Source organism: Chanodichthys erythropterus, chromosome 21 (genome assembly GCF_024489055.1).
Source record: "Chanodichthys erythropterus isolate Z2021 chromosome 21, ASM2448905v1, whole genome shotgun sequence".
NCBI classification, from domain to species: Eukaryota; Metazoa; Chordata; class Actinopteri; order Cypriniformes; family Xenocyprididae; genus Chanodichthys; species Chanodichthys erythropterus.
Window position 1 is genome coordinate 11,723,443 of NC_090241.1, and position 27,800 is coordinate 11,751,242.

The window sequence follows — 27,800 nt, forward strand, 5'->3', positions numbered from 1 at the left end:
ATAAATCGTTTTATAGACTTACAGAACAACTTAGTTATGCTTTACTTTACTGTACTCACAGATGCTATTGCAGGTCAACTAGATTAAACATATCATTCCAGATCATACATAGCAGATGATGTTCTGTACCTGCAGTGAGTGGAATGATTGATATTACAGTACTTATACCTCATTTCCCTATCAGCACATTACACTTGTTTTGATCACTTAGACAGGAAGAGATTGTCTGATTGACATGTACAGTGACCAACCACAGTTTGATGTGATGTTTAGGTGAGCTGATGATACAGGTGTGCTGATGAATACACAGGGAACATTAACATGAGCATCTTAGACCCTGCTGGAACTGAGATGTTTTAGAAGGTAAGATTCCAATTTAAATTGAACATAAATTAGGCTGTATTCTAGTTTATATCTACACCTTTCTCTCTGAAGCCCCACCCCTTTCTCCACCCTCCATTGCTGCACTCCACCTCCTCAGCCCAACCTTGTTCTCTCATACCCCTTTCAATTTCAGACCCCACCCAATGATGATCAGCCCACAGACTCCACCCTAATCAGAATCCAACCAATCCTCACTTGTCAGGCCACACCCCTTATGAGCCTATAACATGAATTAGGCTGTATTCTAATTTTTTGTTGTATTTAGTTAAAATTTTTGTTTAAAGGTCCCGTTTTTCGTGTTTTTTTGAAGCTTTGATTGTGTTTATAGTGTGCAATATAGCATGTGTTCATGTTTCGCGTGTAAAAAAACTGTATTTTTCACATAATTTACTTATCTGTATACCGCTGTTTCCACTGTCATAAAAACGGGCTGATGACTTCCTTGTTCTATGAAGTCCCTCCTTCAGAAATACGTAACGAGTTCTGATTGTGCCAGCGGTTCCTGTGTTGTGATTCGACAGTAGCTTAGCACACCCAGAGCCATAGAGAGCGCACCTTGCCCGGAAAGGTCACGCCTCTTACCATAACGTGTGCTGCACATAGTTTTACATGTGGATTATTGTGGTGTTGAAAATAACACCGTTTCGACGGCATGGCGACAAACGCACTCTACAAACGCAATTCTTGCTCTTCCCCGTGGGAGCGCAACGAGACCACGCCCCCTTTTTTGTGTATTCCTGTGGGCGGAGGTTAGTCAAAAAGAAGGACGTCATTAAAGAAGGAAGTAGAGGGATGTAGTCCAAACTGGCCGTTCGATGTAGGCGACTTCTGTTAAATAAAATATCTCGCTTGGCATTGAACTTTGAGCTTTAATATTTTACAGATTTTAAATCTTACGTCAAAAGGCACAGGACGTAGCGTAAGATTTTTGAACCACAAGAGTTTTACACTTTCTTCATACGTTGAATATGGAAGGCAGTCTGGCGGAAGCTAGATATTTTACTTCCATTATAAAGCTCGGATGCGTCAGGATATTTATTACAATATCTTGTAATTGGTTTATCATAAAGAAGAAAGTCATATGCACCTATGGCTTGAGGGTAAGTACAGTATATCTTGGGCTAATTTGAAAGTGAACTAATTCTTTAAAATATATTTATTCAGAAATATATTTTGTGCCAGATCATTTAATTGCATAGTCATATATAATTGAAATATTGTCTACTCAAAGGGTTAGTTCACCCAAAAATGAAAATAATGTCATTTATTACTCACCCTAATGCCATTTCACACCCGTAAGACCTTCGTTAATCTTCAGAACACAAATTAAGATATTTTAGTTGAAATCCGATGACTCCGTGAGGCCTGCATAGCCAGCAATGACATTTCCTCTCTCAAGATCCATAAAGGTTCTAAAAACATATTTAAATCAGTTTGTTTGAGTAAAGTGGTTCAATATTAATATTATAAAGCAACGAGAATATTTTTGTAATATTAATATTGAACCACTGTACTCACATGAACTGATTTAAATATGTTTTTAGTACATTAATGGATCTTGAGAGAAGAAATGTCATTGCTGGCTATGGAGGCCTCACGGAGCCCTTAATTTGCATTCCTAAGATTAACAAAGATCTTACGGGTGTGGAACGGCATGAGGGTGAGTAATAAATGACAGAATTTTCATTTTTGGTTGAACTAACCCTTTAAGTAGCTTCACTGTATTTTTATTAGTAGCTTGTATTGGAGCAACCTATGCTATTTTAGCCTAACAAACTACTGATTCACAGCTGCTTCCCAGATACAGGCACACACACACATGTGATGATGACCCAGATCTCGTCCCTTCATTGATCCAGAGCTGAAGGGGTGGCCGGGGTCATGTCTAAATCACCAGGCTTGTTAATTAGTGCCACATCCTTATGCTTTGAGAGATCAGAGAATGTCAAAGGTGCTGCTGATGAAAGCTGCAGATGGTTATATGGATTGTATAGCAAGTAGTAGCAAATGAACATTATGTACATTTACTGTATGCATGGAAAACCTGCATGGCTTACTGCTTATTGCGTGCAATACTATACAATGCAATGTGCTTGAGTTGAGCTTCCATTTCCAGTCACAATTTGACTTTTGATTTCTTTCTTGACGCATTATTTGAGTTGACTGACTTTTTATTTTTAATCAAAATTGGATTAAAAATGCACTGTAACAGTTTTTATTTTCAAAATGACAATTGGATGCCACTTGCTGAATAAAACATTGTGAGGTCATGCTTTATGGTTCAGATGCATTGTTGAAGCAATATCTCAAGCCATCTGAATGTATTTCAGCAAAGGCACTAGCAGAGCATTATATATTGAATAAAACACCAATATAAATCACTAGATATGATGCATATACTAGTTATTTTACAAACCATTTCAACTTGCATTAAGACCAGATGGATGTCACTCTGTTAATATATAACATGAGATTTACAGAAATGATTGATGGATTTGTGGAGTCATGACCACTGTTTATTTACAGTCTGACTTCATGATGTTTGTGATGGTTGTTAAATGAATGACTGTGCTAAGGGGGTTAATTGCACTCTACTGCACATGACTCATGAGTTGAAAGCACTTGCGAGCTGGAGAAAGCCTGTACAGAGCGTTTATGAATGACATGGGCCACAGCTGTAATACAGGGGAGTTTCTCGCTTTTCACCCTAATGGTTTTCACTTGGTCACTCGAATGTGTTTTTCGGTCTCATCCTGTTTTCGTGTTTTTCTCGTCTTTCTCGCTTACTTTTTTCTGTCTCACTTCATATTACTTCCCCAAACCTAAAAAATACAGGTGTGGTGGGTGAAATCTACGTCTTTCTCTCTGAAGCCTTTTCTCTCCAGGCCCCGCCCCTCCCCTTCTGCACCATCAGACTACAACCAATCCTCACTTGTAAGACCACACCCCATATGAGCACAGTCTCCACCCAACCCTCTTTTCTGAAACCCCTCCATCTTATATCTGTCTTCTCTTCAATATATATATATATATATATTTTAACGACAAATACTGAGAATATGTAAATGAAAATGTGTTCAATCAATTCTAATTACATTAATAAAATGTCTTTTATGTGGTTTAATTGGAGGGAGATTGCTCAGACTGATAGAGCTTTGGAGGGCTTGGATTAATGCAAATGTTGTTGGAAATTACTTGGGCAATAAAATGGAACAGAAGTTTCATGTCTTGTCTAAATGTGATGGCAGCTTGGCAGCAGGAGATTATAACAGGACGGCTTTGTTCTGCCAGTAATAAAGAGACAGACAGAGACAAGAAGAGCAGGAGAGAGAGAACGGTCGAGAGAGTACGGGTGAGTGGAAGACAGCTGTATTACAGTAATCTAAAAAAGATTATGGAGCAGAGACAGAAAGGAAGCCAAACCAATCTCAGTACCATCACTTCCTGTGCCTGTGTGTGTGTGCGTGTGTGTGTGTGCTTGTTTATATGATTTGTGAGGACAAAAATCAGTAAAATGTGTTATTACACTGTCACTGGTATTACAGCGTAAACATGATTTATGAGGACATTTCCTGAGTCCTTGTAAATTACAGTGCTTTCTTAAAAATGTAAAAATGCAGAAAGTTTTCTGTGATGGGTAGGGTTGGTGTATAGGGGGTTAAAATATACAGTTTGTACTGTATAAAAATCATTACACCAATAGAATTAATAGTATTGTATAAAAATGTGTTTAATTGTTATGAAAATACTGTCAAAAAAGTTGGTTTTAAAAATAAGCTTCATATATTGTATCGGAATGTAATTTCCCATTTCTTTCTTTTAATTTTGGGGTGCCTTGCACAAGTTCTTGACAGGTTTAGTGAGGTTCACCTGAAGTATCTCTCTCTTTCACTTGCATCATGGGCTCATATTTTATCTTCATCCCTTTCACTCTGTCACTATCTCTGGCCTTTAGTCACACTGACCCTCCCCCCCCACACTCTCCCACAGAGGCCGGGCTTGAGCTGCATCCTGTCTCCATGACGATGGCTCGAGGCTTCTCTGTTCATTTCAAGGTCACCCCTGTGAGAGATAGACATGCGCTTCCATGTTGGTTTGCTGGACAGTAGGGACTGAACGTAGAGTATAAAATAGTTCTGTCATGACAACTTTCAGAGTGTTTTGCATGGTAATATATATATATATATATATATATATATATATATATATATATATATATATATATATATATATATATATATATCACAGTATTGATATGTTTGGTCTTGGCAGAATAGATCTGCTACACTGCTGCTGTTATTGCTGCTGCTGCAGAGCAAGTACAGGACTTGCTACTGCCAATACACACACGACACGCTGCTGTGAGCAAGTAAGACATGCTGCCGCTGTGCAATAGCATACATGAATTACCTGTAGTAGATCTATAAAGGTGGAGCTGGGGAAGGTGGAGGGTTTCTGAAAGCGTGCTGCAAATGTTAAAGCAAATGCAGACCAGGTATTTGAAGGTGAGCTCATTGGCTACTGATACAGCAGGAACCAATCAGCTCTGCCCTATTGAGAATGATGTGATTGCAAGCAGACTGAGTTAAGGACCTATCAGCCTGTGCCATCTAGAGTTTCATGACAGAACTTTGTATAAAACTAGTCATTGTAGTTTATGTTAGTTGTTTGTTATGGTGAGTCAGTATGGATTGATTGGATTATTCAAATTAAATTGACAGTTCAGTTTAAATGTTTATCGGGTTATCTCAGTCTATTCAAAAGTATCTTGAACTTCATATTAAAGTACTAGTCCTGCCAAAAAATGACTTTTTCATCTTTTATTCACCCTCATGTCGTTCAGACCCTTTATTGATTTATTAGTTTCTTAAGGTATTTATTAGTTCCCAGCCTTTTCCATACAAAAATGTTGATACCATAAAAAGCACCATAAAAGTACACTGACATTTTTTTAAAAGTTGTAAATAAAACGATTTTTAAATAAAACGAAGATTATGAGAGTATGCTTTAAAATAAAATACAATGTTTCATTTTTTCTCTTCAAAATATCAATCGTGATGCAGTGATTTTAAAAACAAAACCACCAATAAGATTTGAGATCTACAGACGGGAAGATTTCCAAGCCGTCGTATGACTTCAGAGTATATAACATATGAGTCATATTGACTTCTTTTATGGTACATTTGTCTTTTTTAATTTGTCAGTTAAATCAACATCCACATTATGCATCATGTGTTTCAAGGAAAAAAATAAAGTACAAGATCTGAATGACACAACCAAGAGTGAATGATGACAGAATTTACTTATTTTGGCAAATCGTTCCTTGATAAATACAAAACAGACACTAGATTCAAAAAGCTTTGCATTTTCAAAGTGTAGTTGATGCATAATGTGTCCATTTTATTAATTAGCATGCAAAACTTGAGATTAAAATGTACATGAAATGTATTTCTTTTAAATTCTGCATTTTTAAGCCCCTTTGCCTGGTTCATTTTAAATGGTCCTGAAGTGAAAAAATATTTTTTAAGAGTACAAATAATCCATGTCATGTGTCCATTTAAATGGATAGTTCACTCAAAAATGAAAATTTGATGTTTATCTGCTTACCCCCAGCGCATCCAAGATGTAGGTGACTCTAACCGTTGCCGTCTGTCAGTCAAATAATGGGAGTTAATGGGAACTCGAACAATAAGAGTCGAAAAAACGTGCATAGACAAATCCTAAGACACGAAAAGATTGGTTTGTACGAGAAACCGAACAGTATATATCATTTTTTTCCTCTAATAAACCACTATGTCCAACTGCGTTCAGCACTCGCTTAGTGAGGTCTGATCGCGCTCTGACAGCGGAAGGGGTGTCTAGCACTCATGGAAGTATAAGCGCAAGACATCACTGCCGTTGTCAGAGCGCGATCAGACCTCACTAAATCCACGCACACACTTATTAAGCCACGCACACACTTAACGATTGTAAGGCCGATTATGAATGTAAATTGATACTTATGAATGATCGCGCTTAAACGCGTCCAGTAAGAGCCAGTTGTGTTCAGTCTGCGATTACAGTCTGTGTTCAAATTCCATGTGTAAGAATGTAAATCTGCTTCAGTCGCAGGAAACAATCGCTGTATGTTGAGCACATGTTTTAGAATGTTTTAGCTAGTTGTTAAATGTGTGCCAGGCTTAAGTGAGTGCTGAACGCAGTTGGACATAATCGTGTTTTAGAGGTAAAAAATTATATAAATACTGTTCGGTTTCTCGCACAAACCGATCGTTTTGTGTCTTAGGACATCAGTGTGTCGTCACGAGCCACAGGGTTTAATTTGGATTTGTCTGTGCTTGTTTATTTGACTCTTAGGGCCCTATTTTAATGATCTAAACGCAAAGTGTAAAGCGCACGGCACAGGTGCACTCAGGGCATGTCCAAATCCACTTTTGCTATTGGGCGCATTTTTGAAATGGGTTGTCCCTATTCTCTTAATTTTCAAGCGAAGAAACCGATCTGCTCGTGCGCGAAGTTAAACGTTTAGTCAGAAGTTAAACACATGTACATTTCACATGTACGTTTTTGTACATTTATGTAGCCTACACAATAATATTCTTTTACACTGTAATACTTTTGTTTTTAATATTTGGCATGTTTGTGTGATGCGCATCCCTGTGTGTAATAAGCAAAGTCAACGCGCACTGTGGATGCGCCCAGAGGCGCAGTTTCTACCAACGTGCTCTAACAAAAAAATATTGCGCCACTGACTTTAGACTTTAGACCAGGTTTGAGTTGGTCTATGGCACAGTCTATTTTCATCTCCTTAAAATAGCAATGCGCCGGCAATGCGCCTGAACACACCTCTTTTTTAGACCAGCATGCCCATGGGCACACTAACTGGCGCAAATGCATTTACTAATTTAAGGACGTGGCGCTGAACGTGAAAATGCGAATGGCGCCGGATGCAAACTAGCAAACACACTTGCGCTGTGCCTTGCGTCGCATTGCGCCGGGTGTATTATAGGGCCCTTATTGTTCGAGTTCCCATTCACTCACATTATTTGACTGACAGACGGCAACGGTTGGAGTTAAAAATCATCATTTGTGTTCTACTGAAGAAACAAAGTCACTTACATCTTGGATGCGCTGGAGGTAAGCAGATAAACATCAAATTTTCATTGTTGGGTGAACTATCCCTTTAATATGGGCTCATAAAACCTGCATGCTGAATAATTATAGAAGAATTAAAGAAATGCTGCTTTAGATGGACTATAACATGTCACACCGCAGGACACGTCAACTCCCACATGCTTTTCATTTCAGCTACCCACATTCACATTTACACATACCTTTTTTTTTTTTTTTTTTAAACTAGAATTAAAGAAAATAAATCAATATGATGTATAATAACATCAAGGTAAAAAAACTGGGCACACACATATAAGGTGAAGCTTGCAGCATGAACAGAAGTTCAAGCTTTTTTCATGACTGACATTGACTGACTGTCTGAAGCTGAAGTGTGTGCGTGTGTGTGTGTGTGTGTGTGTGTGTGTGTGTGTGTGTGTGTGTGTGTGTGTGTGTGTGTGTGTGCAGGTCTTTGCCACCTGGTCCCCTGATATCAGCAGAGCGTTTGCAGAGATTGAAAACCTTGCTGCTGCACTGACACGTTTATATGTCTCCTGTCATCAGCTGGCAGAGGTGCCCAAACACGTGGCGTCTCTTTTGCTGAAATGACCTTAGTTTGCTAAATGACCGTGACTGCATTACCTGCCATTTAGCAAACACTTTTCATCCAGTGTGACTTTCAAAGCATTAATTACATGCCCAGACTCTCCTTTCTCTCGCATAGCCAGACTTTTGACCTTTCAGGTTCATACTGCAGATTATTCAGGTGCTATTTTTTTAGGGTCATGTATTGAATTTGCTTCTGTGGGCATGTAGCAACTACTACATTTATTTTATTTATTTTTATTTATCTAACTAGGCACACAAGTCAATTGGCCTGTTGGGAGAATAACAATCTCCTGGAGGACATATAGACATACATAACATTGAAGACATACAATTCATCAAATAATAAAACAAAGAGAAAAAGGATTAGTTAAAACATTTGCAAGTAGTAACTAAAAAGCTCCCTATTAGTGATTTTAAGTGATTTTTGTAAGATATTCTAATCATTTTTTCATTAAATATCCATTCAAACCAATGAGTTCAAGCAATAACGGGTGAAGTTTTAAAACATAGAGGTCACGTGTTACTGTAATCTTCTTACTTCCAAAACTGGGTAGTTATTTCTCCTTTTCATGACATTAAACAATGACTACATTTACATGTGCACCAATAATGTGATTATTTCCAATAATCAGAGTAAGGACTTAATCGCAGTGAACCGCCTCTTCACTCCCTTTTACATGCAATTTTCATTTTTCTGATTATTCGCTAAGAATTATGGTTATTTTTACCACCATTATTCACATATGTACAGCACAAATGATGAGCTCACTTACAGTCGGTGTGTTACTGACCAATGTTTTAATCTATTTATGTCAAATGCAAAACACATATTGGATTTATGTCTTCAAGTGTCTTCATGTTGATGTTTTCGTACATCGGTATAGAGCGTAATATTCATGTAATGCAACGTTGTCAGCATGAACTCATTTTCTTCAGAACCCAAATATGTGATGCCGATATGTTTACAAATTTATGCATGATGACATCATCCGTGTTTGTTACAAACACGTGCGCACTTCAGTCAGAGTGGAATAGATGCCATTAAAGTGTTTATTACGCCACATATTTTTCTATGATTGTGGTTAGGCCTACTACGATTATGAGCTTAATCACATTAATTTGATCTAAGTATTGTGTTTATGTGAGGTAAAGTTTAATCGCAATATTCCCTTAATCTCATTATAATCGCATTATGAGGGTGCATGGAAACGTAGTCATTGATTAGAAAAGCTTTTGTAAACATGATACTCTTTTCAGTGAACTCAAATGGTGTGTTGAGAGGGTAACAAATGAAACATCTTATGACGTTGGACACGTACCTGAGGACACATCAGCGAGCTAAAAGAAGCTCAAACAGGACAAACGGGACCTGAATGAGATCACAAAACTAGAGCAGAAAGTAGAGCAAAAAGTAGAGCTATGCCACGACAAAGCCGAGCGCAGAATTCCCCTGGCTGACCGCTTTTCCACTGCAGGGACTTCACAGGAACACTGACCATCAGCCTGGGCTAGAAATGCACAGTGTTGTGTGAGGTACTGCACATATGTTTTGATGTGATTGTTTAGTCGTGTTTGCTGTCGAGGTTTGCTTATTATAGAGAAATGGTAAAAAATGTAACAAATTCAAATAACAAATGCAAAAAAATCTGCATGAATGTCTGGATTGATTCTGGATTGATGATGGTTTTATTAAAAATATACAATAAGTATATTTTTTATAACACTTTACAATAAGGTCCCATTAGTTAAAGTAACATTAACTAACAATGACCAATACATTTATTGCAGTATATGAATCTTTGCTAATGATAGACAGACAGATGATAGATAGATAGATAGATAGATAGATAGATAGATAGATAGATAGATAGATAGATAGATAGATAGATAGATAGATAGATAGATAGATAGATAGATAGACAGATAGACAGACAGACAGACAGACAGACAGGCAGTTAGTTAGTTAGTTAGTTAGTTAGTTAGTTAGTAAGTAGGGATCGGGCCCGATAACAAGCTCATGTACTTGTAGGCTAGCAGCTCGTAAAAATACCCCTGATACCAAAGACCGATACTTCACGTGACGTAACTGACAGAATTTTCGGCGTACAGAGACACCAGCGGTCGCAGCAGAAACAATGTCAGCCTCAGGGGTGTGGAAATGCTTCAGAATTAATGATGGCAACCGAAACATTGCGAACTGCATGCAAATCGCGCTGAATGACAGACCAGAAGCGCCCTCTCTCTCGCGCACTCTCTCTCTTTCTTGGGCGGGATCCCAGTTCTCTCAGACTGCGCGTGATCAGTTCTCCTTGCGCCTGAATGGTCAAATGCACATAGTTGTCAAAATGTCCATCGTGTGGAGTATTTCATGTAAATACAGTCGATTAAGGCTTATGTGGATATGAACAGGTGGCTGAAAACAGGATATGTGTCAGTATATTACATCTTTGGATTTGGTCTTAAAGGGAGAGTAGCCTAATTAAGTACTTGTCTGTCATTAATGTTAAAAAAACAACAAAAGATGTTAAATCAATGTATATATATATATATATATATATATATATATATATATATATATATATATATATATATATATATATATATATATATATAATATATATAATGAAATAAAATTTCCCATATCGGTCATATTTCCCACTTGTCCCATATTCTTCATAAATCTGGTTGTTTACATTGGTTCACAGTGTTATGTTATGTTTCGTAAATATTTGTTTAGCACTTTTTGAAAGGCAGGTTAAAAAAGACATGATGTTTTTTTTATGACTTTGGTAATTATGCCCTTTGAAGGTTATTGGTCATTGGAGTAATAAAGAAGCTGTTCTACATTCATTAATCTCATTGTTGTACTTGGAAAACTGCCACATCACCCCAAAAAAAAAAAAAAAATTAATAAATATATACGCATCGGTATCAGTGAGTAGCAGAAAAAAAAATAGCGGTACTCGTACTCGGTCCTTAAACTCGTACTCGTGTCGGTGCATCCATGATAGATAGATAGATAGATAGATAGATAGATAGATAGATAGATAGATAGATAGATAGATAGATAGATAGATAGATAGATAGATAGATAGATAGATAGATAGATAGATAGATAGATAGATAGATAGATAGATAGATAGATAGATAGATAGATAGATAGATAGATAGATAGCTGGATAGATAGCATTAGTAAATGCTACATGGAACGCCTCCAGGAGCTCGGCTTTTTTTCGGAAAGACTCAGTACAGTGTTTTTTTCTTTTATAAATCTGATAAAACTAAAGACTCTTCGGAGATATAAAGGATGCTATTACTCTATAGGTACTCAAGAAGATTAACATGAGATTGGTAGAAACTGTGTGTTATGTACCCTTTAGCAAATGAAACTTTATTAAGTGTTACCAATATAACAATGTAGGAACGTCTTATACCAGAAAACGTATTATGAAATATTATAATGGAATGCAAAAAATTGTGCATTAGACATGCAAGGGAATATGACTATGGTTTGTGTCAGTAACTGTGTATAGTGGGATGTTGATTTGTCTGTACGGACGGTTTGTGCATTGATTATGTATTCAGAAATCATATTATGAAGGCACAACATCTCTTGTAAATGTTAATGAGAAACGCCTAATTGGATTGTGTTTGACTGAAGTGCATTATAGATGTTCTCGCACAACATTAGCACTTAACAGAGACTGATCTAACTAATACTTTTGTTCTTTTATCATGTTATATTTCTCACTCTTGGGTGAATAGACCATTATGTAGTCTGTAAAATGGTCTGTTGGGATATTTTGCAGTGTTATTGCTCCATTCTTATGATTTCATATCAGAAATTGAACCTCACTAATTACTGTTTGTAGTTATTTATGAAAAATTCACATCAAAGCACAGACTTTTTTAGTAATCCTTCGGTTATTTTGTTTGAAAGATTTGATATGCAATTACAGCCTAAATTTAAAACATCCTATAGTGATCGTTATTGTTTTAATCTGTTTTAATTATGCATATGCATTAATAATGACTGATAATGTGCTCTATCGACCTATAAACATAAAGCTCATAGACATTCTCCAGCCTAATGAAGCAGCGGTCTGCGTTTGCTGTCAGTCTTTAAACAGGTTGATATTTGCATAGACTCTTTCAGTTGTCAGACGATACCAATCTGAAGTCAGGCGTCCTAATTAAATTGTTTCATCTCAGTGGCATTTCTGATCAAATGCCTGTCAAACGATGATTCATGTTTTGGTCAATTAAACAGCCACATGATTTGTGAATTCATTCAGTCAAGTAATAAATGCGAGGAGATATAAGCTTATTTTATATAAAGTCCAGAAAGGATTTTATGCTCAAATATATTTGTTACATGGCATAATTTAATAAAAGTTTGAGAGGAAGTTGTATCTGGGTCAGTGATATGATAGTTTTTTCTGCATCTATTTATTTATTCAAAAATAAATTGAAATGCAGTCCATACAAACAATGACTTGAATATAGCTCTTTTATGATGAGCACAACGAAACTTGAAACATATGTTTGTGTGTTGGATTTTTAAGAGGATATTTTTTCTGACATTGTTTCTGCATTAAATTAGTTTAAATACATAGTTTTTTATGTATTATTTTATTTTGGTAGTTTGGTTGGTAGTGGTAGTAAAATATAAAAATATTAAAACTACCATTCAAAAGTTTAGGTTTAGAATTATTTTTTTTATACTTTAATATTAAAGTTAATACCTTTATTCAGCAATACCATTGAAGCATTACATTGATACAAAAAAAAAGTTTCTTTGTAGTTTCATTGCAGTTTGTTTCTACATTACATTACTTTTAAGAAATAAAAACATGAAAATAAAGCAAAAACATGAAACCAACATGACTGCAAAAACATATTGGGCCCTATCATACACCCAGCACAATGCGGCGCCAGACGTGACCCAAGTGTTTTTGCTAGTTTCAGCCCGATGCAGTTATCACTTTCACGTCCTGCGCCACGTTGTTTAAATAGCAAATGCATTTGCACCCATTTGTGCGCCTGGTCTGAAAACGAGGTGTGCATTGTTGGCGTGTTGCTATTTTGAGGCAACTGAATCCTGGTCTAAAGTCAATGGAGGAATATTTGTTTTGTTATTTAAAGAGTGCGTTAGTAATATGCGCCTATAGGCGGGTGCACAACACGAAGCAGCACACAAACATGCCAAATTAAAAGATTACAATGTAAAAGATTATTATTGTGTGCATAAAGATAAAAATGCTTTGGTGCAATCTGGCTTGTCCTGTAGATGCTTGCACGCTTTAACCTTGCGCACGAGCAGATCCAAAGTAATTTCTGCCATGTAAATAGTGAATCCACCATGGCGCGAGTGCAACTGGCTTTTAAAGGGAATGGGAGATGAGACACTGATTGGTTATTGCACATTACGTTCCAAACACACCCATTACTTATTAGGGGCTTTTGCACCGAACTAGCCACCAGGATAGTTCCCCAAGAACTAATACTCCCGCATTCGCACCAGGAATAGGAACTGTGAAGCGGCCGACAGTGCCGTCTGAAAGAGCAAAAATTGGGGCTAAGAGACAAAATCTCCCATGACAACTTTCAGTATCGAGGCAGAGAAAAGATCACAACCCTACAGACAACAGGTAAATGCCATTATCGCTGTTTTCCATGTTTCAATGTTCGTGAAGTAAATATGTTTACACAGCTTTTTAAAAATGCTGGGTGCCAGTGTTTGACATGCATTTGACCAATCAACGTACACTCACGTCATTGATAGTTCCTAAAGTGCTGGTTTAGACCCTACTCTGAAGTAGGAGCTAATTTATTTCCCCCAAAAGGAGTTCCTAGAACTAAAACCGTTCCTTGTTCCTGCGGTGTGAACACAGCAAAATCTGGGTACTTCAGCCAATAGTTCTAGGAACTATGAAAAGGTTCATCCAGTGCGAAAGCCCCTATTAAGAGAATAGGAACAACCCTTTTAGACCATGCGCCGGGCGCGCAGACCATTTTTCCCACATTGCGCATTAGACCATGCACTTAGATCGTTAAAATAGGGACCCTAGATTTTTAAAAGGTTCTTATTTTTCATATAAAATCTTTTTTCAAAGTGTTTTTTCTGTTTATATATATATATATATATATATATATATATATATATATATATATATATATTTTTTTTTTTTTTTTTTTTTTTTTTTTAGTAATGTTGAACTTATGTAAGTAAACATCATGCCTTGTAAATGTACTTTTACACATTTCTAGCAGCATTGGTTCCAAAAGTATTTTTTTCCATTAATTTCTCCCATAGGGATTTCAAATAAAAAAGTCTTCATTAAAGAGTTGAACCAAACCAACCAGCTACGAGGTGAATCACAACATTACAATCTTTGATTTGAAGCAAAATATGCATATATATTCAAATATTTAAGTATTTTGAGAGCATAAGGATTACTTTTGGCGGGTGTTCCTTGTTTCATCTCGCCGATTGGTGGAATTTTCCATACAGCATCATGGGTGATGTAGTTTTTCCACACAAATTCTGCTGTTATATGATTATTGTAAAATTAAATTGAAATAAGCAAATACCATTAATTAACAACCTCAACAGTATGTCTGTCTTTAAAAGTTTATAAGTTATAGTTAAAAAACAGTTTCTCTATGGAGTTTTTACTTCTGGAACCAGACTGTTGCGCTTTATAATCCTGACCTCAGTGTCACCTGTCTCTCAAAGTCTTGGGTGTGGAGAACAAAAATTGTAAATAAGGTCAGACAAAACCTAAGTGCTTCACCAGCACAAGTGGGAATTATGTAGACTGGATCAGTGTCGAGGCTGATTGAGCCCGAATCGCCTGGGGAATGAGACACAGAGACTCTGAGGTCAGAGGTTGTTATCGTTTGTCCTTGCACAGGTTCCTTTCCCAGGCGGGGACTGGATTTGAGATGGAGTGAGTTAGGCGGTGTGTGAAATAAATTGAATTCGTTGGAGCACAACTAGCTGCAAGAGATCTTTGTGTTCCTGTGCTAATGTGTGAGATTCCACTGAGATGAATTGTGCTCAGCAGGAATCGATTTCTCATTGATCCTGTATTTTTTGTATTGATCTAGTGTGGCAACCTTCTCAGAAAAATGTCTCTAAAGAGATTGTTCAGAACAGTCTGTCTTGGCTTGGCTAAATGATTTGCGGATGGACAGACAGTGCTATTGATATTGACAGGCGTGAGTATTTTAGACCCAGCGCCTGTCCTTCAGTTCGAGGTGTATTGATCGACTCGGCCTTGAAAGTCTTAAAGAACAAGCTAATGAAACGTTGACCTTTTTGGGAAAAGGTCAGGCCAACAATATGTGATCTAATGGTCAGACAGTCGTTTAAACAGCTCAGAGATATCTTTCAACATACAAAAACACCATATTTTTATGTTTTCATTCTTAAATCTTTAAGTCATTGTTTGTAGTATTTCCTAGAAAATGGTATAAAGACTGAAAAATGAAAACCTGTTTAAATATCAAATACAATCACAGTAAGAACAAAGAAATCTGCCATCGGAGCAATTCAAACTTTAAATACCGACTTGATGTTTTCTTTCAAGTACAGTGATAGACTGATGCTATATGATAAGATAAAACAAACAACAACTCTTTGTCCAGTCTGCCGCAATAATGTCATTTTTTCTATGAATCTTAATTTAGGATCTTAGCAAATATTGATATGCAATTGATTAGCAAATCACTTAATTCGTTTTAATTAAAAAAATAATTAACATATGTAATTCATTTAAATATCTATTTTATTTGTATTTTATTCTTTTCTTGATCACAGGAATAAATTACACACAATCTTTAAAACTGTAGTGTATTTGATGTAATAAAATATATATGTCACGTTTTTCAGTGTTTCCTTTGTTTGCATTTGTTTCCTTGGTTACTCATTGTTTGATTACAACCTGCAACTGTTTCCCGTTTCTTTTAATTGATTATCTTTTGTATTTATATCCCTCAGTTTGTAGCCTTGGTTGTCCGTTCTCATCTGTTTTATTGTGGTTCTTCTGTTCATGTTTTTTGAGAGTCTAAAGTAACCTGAGTATTTTGATTTTGGTATAACTGCTGCACTTAAATCCTGCTTTTTAATCCCTGCTTCAACCAAGAGCTGACAGTATTATTGTGATAGATACACTAGTGATGTTTTATTTGGTGTTCCTTTCTAAATATCAGTTGCCTGAAGCCACTCAGTAAATCTGCAGCATGTCGTTGTACTGACTTACATGACAGACAGTGGCATTGACTCCATTCAAACACACAACAGTGTGTCCAGTGTGTGTAAGCAGCATTACATTAACATGCTTTAATCTGCAAGAAGCTTATTGGAGACAAATCCAACCAAAGCTTAAAAACCCAGCCTTTTATTCCTGCTCTCTCTCTTTCCCATGTATATGTCTTCAAGGAAGACTCAAATGCGTAATATGACAGATTTCTTACAGAGCGTGTTTACATAATTGTGCATTTATTCTTGTAAAAACCAGCAATTATTCGGTAGGCCACATTCATGCAAAACTCCACTTTCTGCCTGCCAGTCGGGATTTCAAATAACATTGTCACGCAGGACGACGGCAGCGTCGGAGAAACCCGCAGGCAGGGTACATGACGGAGTGATCCCTCTGACAGAGAAGGCAAAACACTAAGTGTACTCGGACAGCAAGTAGGACATGTCAGTCAGGCCGATTTGAACCGGTTCTTTACATACATATATGACTGAATGACTGAATTTTATGACAAAAAGCACAACCAGGTGGAACATACAGTTCTGCTCAGTTCTATATTGGGGTCACGGCCTTAATAAAAATAAAAAAAGATATGACATCCAAAGTATGTAAGGTAGTACAACTAGATCTTTTTTATTGAATCCAAAAGGTTTTAATTATATTTTGTTACACAAGGTATTTTAAAGATTTTGAAGTGTCAAAAGATCATTCGGTTTAACCGTCCTAAGGCCAATACAGCCAGTTCATTTGTGATTAAAATATCTTAAAATTTAATAAATGTATATATTTATTTATTCTGGCATGATTTTATAACATCAACATGCAAAAAAGTATTAAAATTATGTGTAGAAGTCGTTGTTTTGTAATGAGAAAGAATGTCCGGAAAAATGAATTTCATTGATGTCATTCGGAGTAACCAATATAAAGGGACCATTTTGGATCATGGTCATGCGGTCAATATCATGTGACAGGATGTGACATCATTCAGACACCTGCAAAGGACCACATGGTCATGAAGCAAAGTAACTAACTATTTTTTAACTATTTGAAAAATTCATGTTTTGACTTGCTCATGCACATGTCCTGAAACATCAGGTCATTCAGTACAACCGTTATAAAACATGGAAAATGTTGTAATATTTAGAAAAAAAACAAACAAAAAAAAAACCTTTGATTGTCATTTTGCTAGCTAGATATCAGCCTGTTAGCATTGTTTAAAAAAATATCATCATTTGTAATAACCAAAAGTGTCATTAGGTAAATCTGACTTTTTTGATGATAAATGAAAGCATTGTTATACAAACCACATAGTCTCATTATTAACACTTAATCAGTGTGTTCCACCCAAGTTGGTCCTTGTTGGCTTTTTTCCAGCCGATTCGACAAGTTGGGCAATCTGATCATTCTGATTGGTTGTTCAGCTACTGCCACCTGCTGTTATGGAAAGGCATTTCATCTTGCGCAGGCGCAGAACGGACATGCTACTTGGCCGTCTGCTGTCGAACGTCAGTTTGGTGTGTCAGGCAAACTTTGGACCCAGACACTGCCGACGTGAGCCAACCCCGCAATCTGCTTTCATTGCCACTAGTTCGTCGGCATTGGTTTGGTGTGTTCCTGCCTTTATTCATCATTGAATTTCTTACTGTCTTATCAGCATACGGTTTCAATATATTCCAAAGAGCTCTGTTATCAGCTCCACGGTGGAGAATGAAATCATATCCGTACCGGCTTGGTCGGATTGGCACGGAATGGAAGCTTTTGGTCGCAAGTTCCGTCGTTTCCAACACAATTCAATGTAACTTGTAACCATAGTTGGCTAACAATGCTTTTGGGAAACGCACCCCAGACCGAGCAGCACAACATACTTGTAGCCAATCAGCAGTAGGGGGCATGTCTGCTCATGATGGGGGAAGGGGAGAGAGAGTGAGCAAGAGGGAGATTTGAAGAAAGACAGTAAAAAGAGAGATGGCTGAGATATTACCAAAGATGAAAAGGTCAGAGGAATATAATTGGAAGTAAAAGGGTTACAATCAGGCAAGAGATTTAGGACCCACATTAATATTAGAAAAGCTTTCCACCACTGGAGAGACCTAAGTGTGAAGGCCTGAAAACGTTTCTGCTCGATAAGTGAGTAACATTGATGTTTTTCTGTTTCACGGAACCAAGATATGCTGTTGTTGATTCATCCATACTTGCATTAGTGCCAGCTGTTAGTGGTTACCTGTGTTGCATAGTGTTCATTATTTTGGGGGCGGAGCAATGAAGAGAGGGTTTCAAATAGCAACAGTGTTTCTCAGAAATCGCTTACTAACTTACTTTCAACAATGTTAACAAAGTGTTACCAATTTTCCTTTACCAATTTTTCTCACTCCTTTTATGTAATCAAAACTGAAACACAAGCTTAACCAAACAAAACAGATATCTGAAATCTTGAAGGCCCTGGGCTCTTCCTGTGTTCAGGGTCTGTGTTGTTGTATCTTGATAAAACAGTCTCAGTCCAGCTGTTGAATAGAGATAAGACATGGCATCGGCTCTATCCATTGAGCTTCAGTTTGTATCAGAGAGAGGGGACTGTACTGAAAGAGATCAACTACGTTTAACCTTAAAGATGACATGAAACAGCATTTGTAACACATTTAACTTCTGTAATGTGACACATTTCTGATTGGAACAGAATATTCAGGAAAATAACGTTGGATGGAACCATATTTTATCCATCAGGAATTGATTAGAATACTGGTTATTATTCGACTAATTACCAAATTAACACTATACCATAATTAAATTTAAATTTTTAATAAGTTTTTGTCATTTTTATTTATTTATTTTTTTTTTTTGTTTAATATTTATATAGAGAGTTTTTTATATATATATATATATATATATATATATATATATATATATATATATATATATAAAAATCAGTTTAAGTTCGAGTAATTTTAGTTAGTTGTCTATATCTAATATTCATTAAATTTTTTTTTTTTTTCATAGATTTAGTATTATTTTTAGTTAACAATAAAACTTTTATGCTGAAATCAGAATATTTGAAGATTTCAGAATGAATCAAGTTAGTATTGATACATTTTCTGGGTTTCTGTTTCAAAAAGTTATCTCATAAGAACAATCATGCAATCTTGTATTCAATAATATATATTCTTTAAATACATTTTTTTCTGCTATTTTCTTATATATTTGTTGTTATTTGTTTACTAAAACTACTGTAGTTCACAGTTTAACCTAATAGTACTGGTAACTAGGATGTTGTAATGAGGTTGATTTAAAATCACTGGAATATGATTTTGTACATGCTAAAACACTCCTTCCATTATAGCCATTATCATAGAAGCCTTGAAGTGTTTTGCCCTGCAAACAGACCTTTAGCTGGTAAACATCTCATTGATAAATATGCATGCTGTGTTGCATGAGAGATGATCTTAAGCGGCTCTCCTACACAGATGTCCATTTGTTTACAGGCTTAAATTAGTTCATTTTTGCTGTTAAGGTTTTTCCAGTTAGCTTTTTTCTGCCATCGATGCTGTGCCTCTGTTATAGCCGAAAGCTTGATTGATTGGGAAACGTGTGTCGAATTTGTGATCCAAATTTCCATGTACAAAAGTAATAAATATAAAATATTTGACAGATATAACTCTGAAAACAAGAATATATACAGCTAGTGAATATCTAACTTCTTAAACTTTTCAAACACATTGTAGCCATCTGGAAACTTGCAAACACGACTTTGTCAATAACTGACACCTGCCAGAAATAACATGTGTATGACATAGTTGTCTTATTAAAGTCAAATTAAACTCAACCTGCGGTTAGATTAGTGCCCGCTGTCCAAATTCTCATGTGTTTGATGTCTGTTGAGCCGGAAGGAGTGAATTCATTTGACTAAAGCTTCCGCTGATGTGATGTTTACGTGTCAACACTGCGCCAGTCATTTAGAGGACGCGGATGTCACAAATACAGCACACTAAGCCTTATTAAATCATTCCCTGCCAACACACACACAGACACTAAAAAAAAAAAAAAAAAGTCAATACACTGGCAGGCCAAACTCTCAATTACAGACAAATAATATAAATGTTCCTCTTATGTTTGTCTCTTCCTCTCTCAGCTGACAATCTGAAGATTTGTGAGTACTTCTAGGTTCACATCCTGTAAGCATTTTTGAGAAGTAGTCTGGAGAAAAAACATGCAATGTTGTTGGTATCTTAATATTGCAATATGATTAATTTTATATCATGGGAATGGTACATACTATATCACACCATTGATTTATGCAAGAAATTCAGTTGAAAAAAAAAAAAAATGGTTTATATCCGGGCTGTAAAGTGATCTGATTAATTACATGATGTGCCAATTAATTAATCAAATTAATCAGAAATTAATCCCACATCATATTTGGCTGAGAAATTGCCCCCAAAAGATAATGTAAAGCCATTATTGTGTTAAATGAGAAAAGCATCAAATAGGTTTTATAAAAAGTAGCTTTAGAAAGAAATATTTTATTTGATTCATTATAGAACTTATTACACTCAAACTTTTAGGCTACAAGGGCCATGATTTTGTTTTTCTTTTTTTCTCGGAAGCTGTATCTGTATTGGTATTTAGATTTACAAACATTTTTCAAAATATCATATTGTATGTTCCGCAAAAGAAAGAAAATGTCATACAGTTTTGAAAGGTGCCCTAGATTCAAAAATTGAATTTATCTCAGCATTGTTAAATAACAGTACAGTGGTCCTCATTGACCACTGTACAGAGTTCAGTACATGGAAATGACATACAGTGAGTCTCAAACTCCATTGTTTCCTCCTTCTTGTATAAATCTCATTTGTTTAAAAGACCTCCGAAGAACAGGTGAATCTCAAAATAACACCGACTGTTACGTAAAAGTCGGGGTGTACGCCCCCAATATTTGCATATGTCAGCCCATGTTCCCAACATTATGAAAAGCATTAGACAAGGGCAGCCAGTATTAACGTCTGGATCTGTGCACAGCTGAATCAACAGACTAGGTAAGCAAGCAAGGACAATAGCAAAAAATGACAGATGGAGCAATAATAACTGACATGAATCATGATAATATGATATTTTTAGTGATATATGTAAATTGTCTTTCTAAATGTTTCGTTAGCATGTTGCTAATGTACTGTTAAATTTGGTTAAAGTTACCATCGTTTCTTACTGTATTCACGGAGACAAGAGCCGTCGTTTTTCATTTTTAAACACTTGCAGTCTGTATAATTCATAAACACAACTTCATTCTTTATAAATCTCTCCAACAGTGTAGCATTAGCCGTTAACCACGGAGCACAGCCTCAAACTCATTCAGAATCAAATGTAAACATCAAAATAAACACTGTACTTACACGATTAGACATGCTGCATGACGAACACTTTGTAAAGATCCATTTTGAGGGTTATATTAGCTGTTTGAACTTTTTTATGTTGTTTAAGGCAAGCGCGAGCTCCATGGGCGTGGAGCACCAGATTTAAAGGGCCACACACCCTGAATTGGCTCATTTCTAATTATGCCCCAAAATAGGCAGTTAAAAAAAATTAATAAAAAAAAAAAAACTATGGGGTATTTTGAGCTGAAACTTCACATACACATTCAGAGGACACCTTAGACTTATATTACATCTTTTAAAAAAAAAGTTCTAGGGAACCTTGAAACAACATGAGGTTTAGTAAATGTAAATAAACAGAATTTTCAGTTTTAGGCAAACTATTCCAAAAATATGAGATTATTTTTTAATGAAGTTATACTATAAATAAGAAACTAAAAGTGCCAGTAGGTAGCGTTAAATGTCTAAATGAGTAAGTCATTGAGTCATTAATTCATTTGATTAGTTTGAATGGCTGTTTCATTCAGAAATTAAGTAAATGGCTCTCTTTATAAATAGGACATTGATTCATTGGTTCACCTGATTTTTTTTAGACAAAATCTCATGCAGGGGCATTTTTGCCCTGATATCTTGAATTTTAGGGCCATTCTAACTGCATTCTATAGGCTCCATCATGCAGCGAGTTGTTGCCCTGCTTCATGTTCGTCACTAATAAACTGTATGAAATTTAAGATGGCCTAGGTCTGGGGCAGGGCGCATGCATTAAATTTGTTAAATCATTTTAATCGCATTATTCTTCCGTAGCTAATTAAATTAATGCATTAAATTGACAACCCTAGTTAATTTATTGCATAACCATGTGGTAATGCCTATTCTTGAATACTCCAGTCAATGAAATACTTTACTACTGAAAGGTGCTTCATCTCCAGTCATTATTTTCTAGTTTTATTTATATTATGACCAAAAGATCAGATTATTCTTAACAAATGAATCATAATTTAAAATATAAAACCCCAAAACTGTAACACTAACGTTACTTGTTTTCATATTACTCATTGCTCTCACTTATTACTAATGTAAAGCAGTCCGGCCCATTGAAAGCTGCATAGAAATACCTGCTACAGTATTAACTGAGCAACCCAGGCTCATTGAACAAGAGTGCATGTGGCAAAATTTCTGCAAAACAATATTAGGTTGTGTCTTCCACATTTCTCGACACTTTCAAAGTGGAATGTCCAGTGAGTGGTGCTAACAGCGTGTTCAGTTATATTTGAAATAGATGAATATAAATCTGGCAGCATTTTATTACATTTATGACAACGCCGGCGATGGTATCTGCGAACACAATAGTGGGTGGGAACAGAACTTATATACTCAGGTGACGTGTAATGATTGGTTAGATAATGAGCAATGACGTGCATTAGAGTCTTCCGGGTAGAACTTCCGCTAAAGCTCCCATTTTTGCAAAAATGTTTAGTGTGACAAGCTGGGCGGGGCGAGAGCCGTGAGGGAATGGCGCGAGGCCGGTGGCGTGATTGCTAAAGAGCGTCACCTGCGCTTGGCACCGGTCTCGTATCCCTCACAGAGAAGCTCCAGAAGCATAAAGGGAGGGGCGACAACAGTTAAGGACAAGAGAGGACCAGGCCTGGACTTTACGTTATGGTTTATTATGTTTGTGTGGCCACCAGTCTGAGCAGTGGTTCCCAATCCTGGTCCTGGAGGCACCCCAGCACTGCACATTTTGCATGTCTCTTTAATCAAACCAACCTGATCCAGGTCATCAGCTCATTAGTAGAGACTTCAAGACCTGAAAAGGGTGTGTCAGAGAAAGGAGACATGCAAAATGTGCAGTGTTGGGGTGCCTCCCAGACTAGGATTGGGAACCACTGAGGTAGAGGCACATTTTTCCAACATTTCCATTAAACGGCGCAAACCAGCTCTACTACAGCAAGATTTATAATGGAGGGTGTTTTTGTTGAGTGCATGTGAGTCTCAAAAGCTTCAGCTGAATCTCCTTTAGGTTCACATCTGTCATAATGGTGCAGCTGGGACACACTCCAGAGACCTGCGGGGAAACACACAGTCTTCTTTTATCCACCTTAAAGCAGGAGTATGTGCATCCAGATCTAGTATAAAGCTGCTGTGTGTGTTTTAACCTCAGAGGGATGTGGTTTTGTCTGTCCCATTTGACCTGGCAGTAATTCTACAGTACAAAGCCCCCAAAACACTCTTTTAGCCCTCTGGATGGTACATAAATGTGCTCAGCTGAATTACTATCTCATCTCATTCTTTGTGTGAGCAAAAATACAGAGTGTGAATGGGGTTTTGTGCATTTCATGCAGTCATGCATTTCGGTTTGGTTCAGAATAGCTGATAACTGAATGGTGAATCTCATAATGTAAAATCTCACCCCAATTTGAAATTGAAGTCTTTTTTTTCTTTCTTTCTTTTTTTTTTTTTTTTGCATTATATGTTTAAATTGTCACTAAATCAAAAACATAATTATTTTGTAATATATAATGTCTAATATTTAGATCTGCATGCACACTTACACTAGTAATCAACATAATGTTTTTGAGTGAATGAAGTTGCTCTGCAGAGTGTTAACCAGAATAAGAGCTCTTCCTGTTTTGTACTGCTTCCCAAACATCCTGTCAATTCCCGTTAAAACAGGAAGTGTTGCTGTCTGTTATATGTCAGAGAGAGAGAGAAATGCCAGCCTAGACAAACACTGCTCAGATGGTGAGTTGAGATTCTTACTGAAATCTGTTTTTTGATTTTTGATTTATAGCTTTGTTCTGTCTCATCCCATTTTTGTATTTCTATGAATAAGGTCAGATGATTTGATGCTTTAGATTCCTGAAAGAGAGATACTGCATATTTAATTTATGTATCTATCAGTTTTATCACATGAAGCTTTGTGTTTCACTGTACTGAGAACTGGCATTAATGGCATGTTCTGCTCTTTTGTTGCATGTTAGTCATGGTATTTAGTTTCAATTTCATAATTTAGTTTTTCATGGTTATTTTCTAATCTTACAATTAAACAGGCTGGTTTTGCTATTGTACCTTTAAGTATTCTTTATTTATGTATGTTACCTTTACCTTTTTACATGTGAAATGAGTAACAACATCCTAACTCAGTTAGGTGTCAATATGTAAATATGGACAGTCATATGTTAATGAGAAAATGTAATCAGGGTTATTATTGTTAACTAAAGCTAATAACCTAACCTTTTTGCTAATTGTAATAAAGCTGAAATAAAATTAATCATAAGTAAAATTAATGAGAAAATGAAGCTAAAATTAAAATGAAAACTGAAAATATGAAAATTAAAGCAAATTTAAAAAAAAAAAAAAACATAATAGTATATAATTAATACGAAAATAACACTGGTTGAAGTGTGATGAAGATTTAGTTTAGTTTTAATAAATGTATTGTGTGAACTGGAGAGGGAGTTTTGAGTGAATGTTATAGTAGGTTTATATAGAAAAATGCTGCCGTACTTTCTAGGAATCTGGTAATCAATGCTTTTAGTGGAACCGTTTTCTTGTACTACCTACTGAGTCTCCATTTCTTTATCTAAATTAAACAATCAGTGTGTAACAGTTATCTTCAGTTAATTTGGATTTCATGGACTTTCAGTTTGTTTTCTATTGTCACGTGTTCAGATTCCCACCACTCATCTATCTCCTTGGTTACCATCATTATTAGTTAGTATGTTTCAGCTGTGTTCTATTATCCTTGTTTGTGTTTGCTACTTAAGTTGTTCCCACTCCTGCACTCCTTGTCCGGTCTCCGTTATACTCAGTGTGTATGTCAACCTGCTACCTGTTCGGATTATATGATAAGTAAAATTCGTGTTGGAACCCTACTCTTCTATGTCTTCATCTGCCTGCCTGCATACACCATTACAGAAGAGACGAACCCAAAGAAATGTATTGGAACGTTAAGTTCGTCCAGGTGGCTAGGAGAGCACCAATTTTTTTTCACTTTCTCTGCTGGGTTTTTCCGTCTTGCCATCATCTACCAACTCAATGACAAGACCCTGAAGACCCTGTTCTGGATCGGGGTGAGCTTTCACAACCCCATAAACCTCCCAGACTCCACCGGACTGAATTGGAGGGAGGCATTCATGAGGTGTCTGGAGATCATACGGCCCCGATTCAGAACACAACCAGACCCAGAGCCAAAGTTACTACCTTCGACCACAAAAAATGTGCAAGAGCCCCCAGCAGACATTGAGGAACCACACGCCATGACGTGTGAGCCAGAGCCCGAGGCCAAAAGGACAGAGTTCACCATTGCCCAGGAAGTGGAGTCCCTGAGCGAGTCTGACCAGGGGTGTGAGCCCGTGACATCAGTGGCCAAGGGAACGGGAACCAAGGACTGGCTGCTTTAGGGATGTCCCGATCACGTATTTTTGCCCTCGAGTCCGAGTCTGAGTCATTTGATTTTGAGTATCTACCGATACAGAGTCCCGATCCGATACTTCTATAATACATGAAAAAGAATAAAGAAGAGCGAAAAAACAGATGCAGGATCCAGTAACAGTGCTTTTCAGGTATCTAACAGTAGTTTTCACGTACAGAAAATGGATAAAGTAATCAAATATAAAATATCATTGCATATTATCTTTACTGTATAAAATAAATAAAGATTAATCATTATTGAAGTTACAAAAACTATTCAGTCAAGAGCAGTGAGTGATTTCTTTGTTATTTGTTGTTTGATTTAACATTAAATACAGGCAGCAGGAATAGTTTTTTTCCCTATAAGACATGCACGATCCAGTACATATACTGTTCCACATGCGCTGTCTTTCTCGACTAATATACGTTCACTTAAGACATAACCGACTATGTTTGCTAGGATACTCGCTAAGACGGGCATGTTGACATAGTTTTTGTATAAGTTTGTCCGCCGAAGCGCAAGACTTAAAAGAGAACTCAGTATTTGCGCGCTGACTGAAATAAGCGTGTTCGCGCTTCGGATGAGCGCACACAAATCTTCTCACAGCGCGCGAGCTCTCTTTCGCGTCTTGTTCTTGAAGGTTTAAATCAGCAAGGCTTAAATGAGTTTAGTTTAAACATAGATAGCAACGTGTGCTGTTCAGGTCTCACCTGCACTCACGCTATCAACGGTGATGACGGCGTAAATGACTGGACATTACAGCAGACAGCACTCGCAGTTAACAGTTTACGAAAGAGTGACTGTTTTGTCCAGGCTTTCTGATTATCGTTGTTGTAACGTTTTGCGCATCCATCGACTGAAACATACATTATCTGAACTCTGTCTGCCTGTTTTCCATGTTGCTATTTTAAACAAACCATATTAACCAATAGATGCGTCGTCATTCGAGATGGACCGCGGTGCAAGTGCGTACCGAACCGTAAGTGGAGAACCGTATGGTTCGATTTTTACCGAGAACTGTTGCACCCCTAATACATATATATCCGAGTCCTGATCGGGAGGTAACGTCCGATTCCGATCGAGTCTGAAACCACGTGATCGGGCCCGATTTCTGATCGCGTGATCGGATCTGGACATCCCTAGGCTGCTTCCACACCAGTGAGGAAAGATCGACTCCCACCCTAGCCCACCCAGTATCTAATGCTTCCTCCCACCCTCGGCTCCACCAGGGACCCTCAACCTAGTGGCTCAACTGGGTTCCCTCGTCCCACCAGCTCGCCCTTGGTCAGTCATCGCTCCACCTATGCCACAGACATACGGGCCATCTGCTGCGCTCCGTCCCTCCACCCCTACGGCTGCAGCAGGCTCCTTCCTCCCTTCAGCATCTCCTCTGTCCTCAGTTTTACTGGTGTCACCCTTTCCTCGAGTACTCTGGCTCCACCTAAGACACTCGCCGCCATGACATCGCCTTGGTCTCCAGCACCAGCGATGTCGCTCCGCTCCTCCAATGGCCCTCCGTCTGCACCTTCGGATCCTGGGCACTCATCTCCGTTGGTCATCCCCCAGACGTCGGCAGCCACACCTACCACATCTTTGCTCCTTCCACCTTAGTCTCCGCCATGGACTGTCAGCTCTGTGGAGCTCTGGGTCTGCGCCATCGGA

The 27,800-nt window shown here is 37.2% G+C and overlaps 1 protein-coding gene across 4 annotated transcripts in view; it reads left to right on the forward strand.

Annotated features, from left to right (window-relative positions):
* The window catches only part of dlgap4b (discs, large (Drosophila) homolog-associated protein 4b), a 163,224-nt gene that overhangs the window by 29,599 nt on the left and 105,825 nt on the right, over positions 1-27,800 (forward strand). The window contains exon 1 of one of the 4 annotated variants that reach the window (XM_067374190.1): positions 24,430-24,466. The exons of 2 other annotated variants lie outside the window; for them this stretch is intronic. The gene's annotated coding sequence lies outside the window, so the exon portion shown is untranslated. Of the gene's footprint in view, positions 1-24,429; positions 24,467-27,800 lie in introns of those variants that run through there. One more of the 4 variants, XM_067374192.1, reaches the window with a different exon arrangement.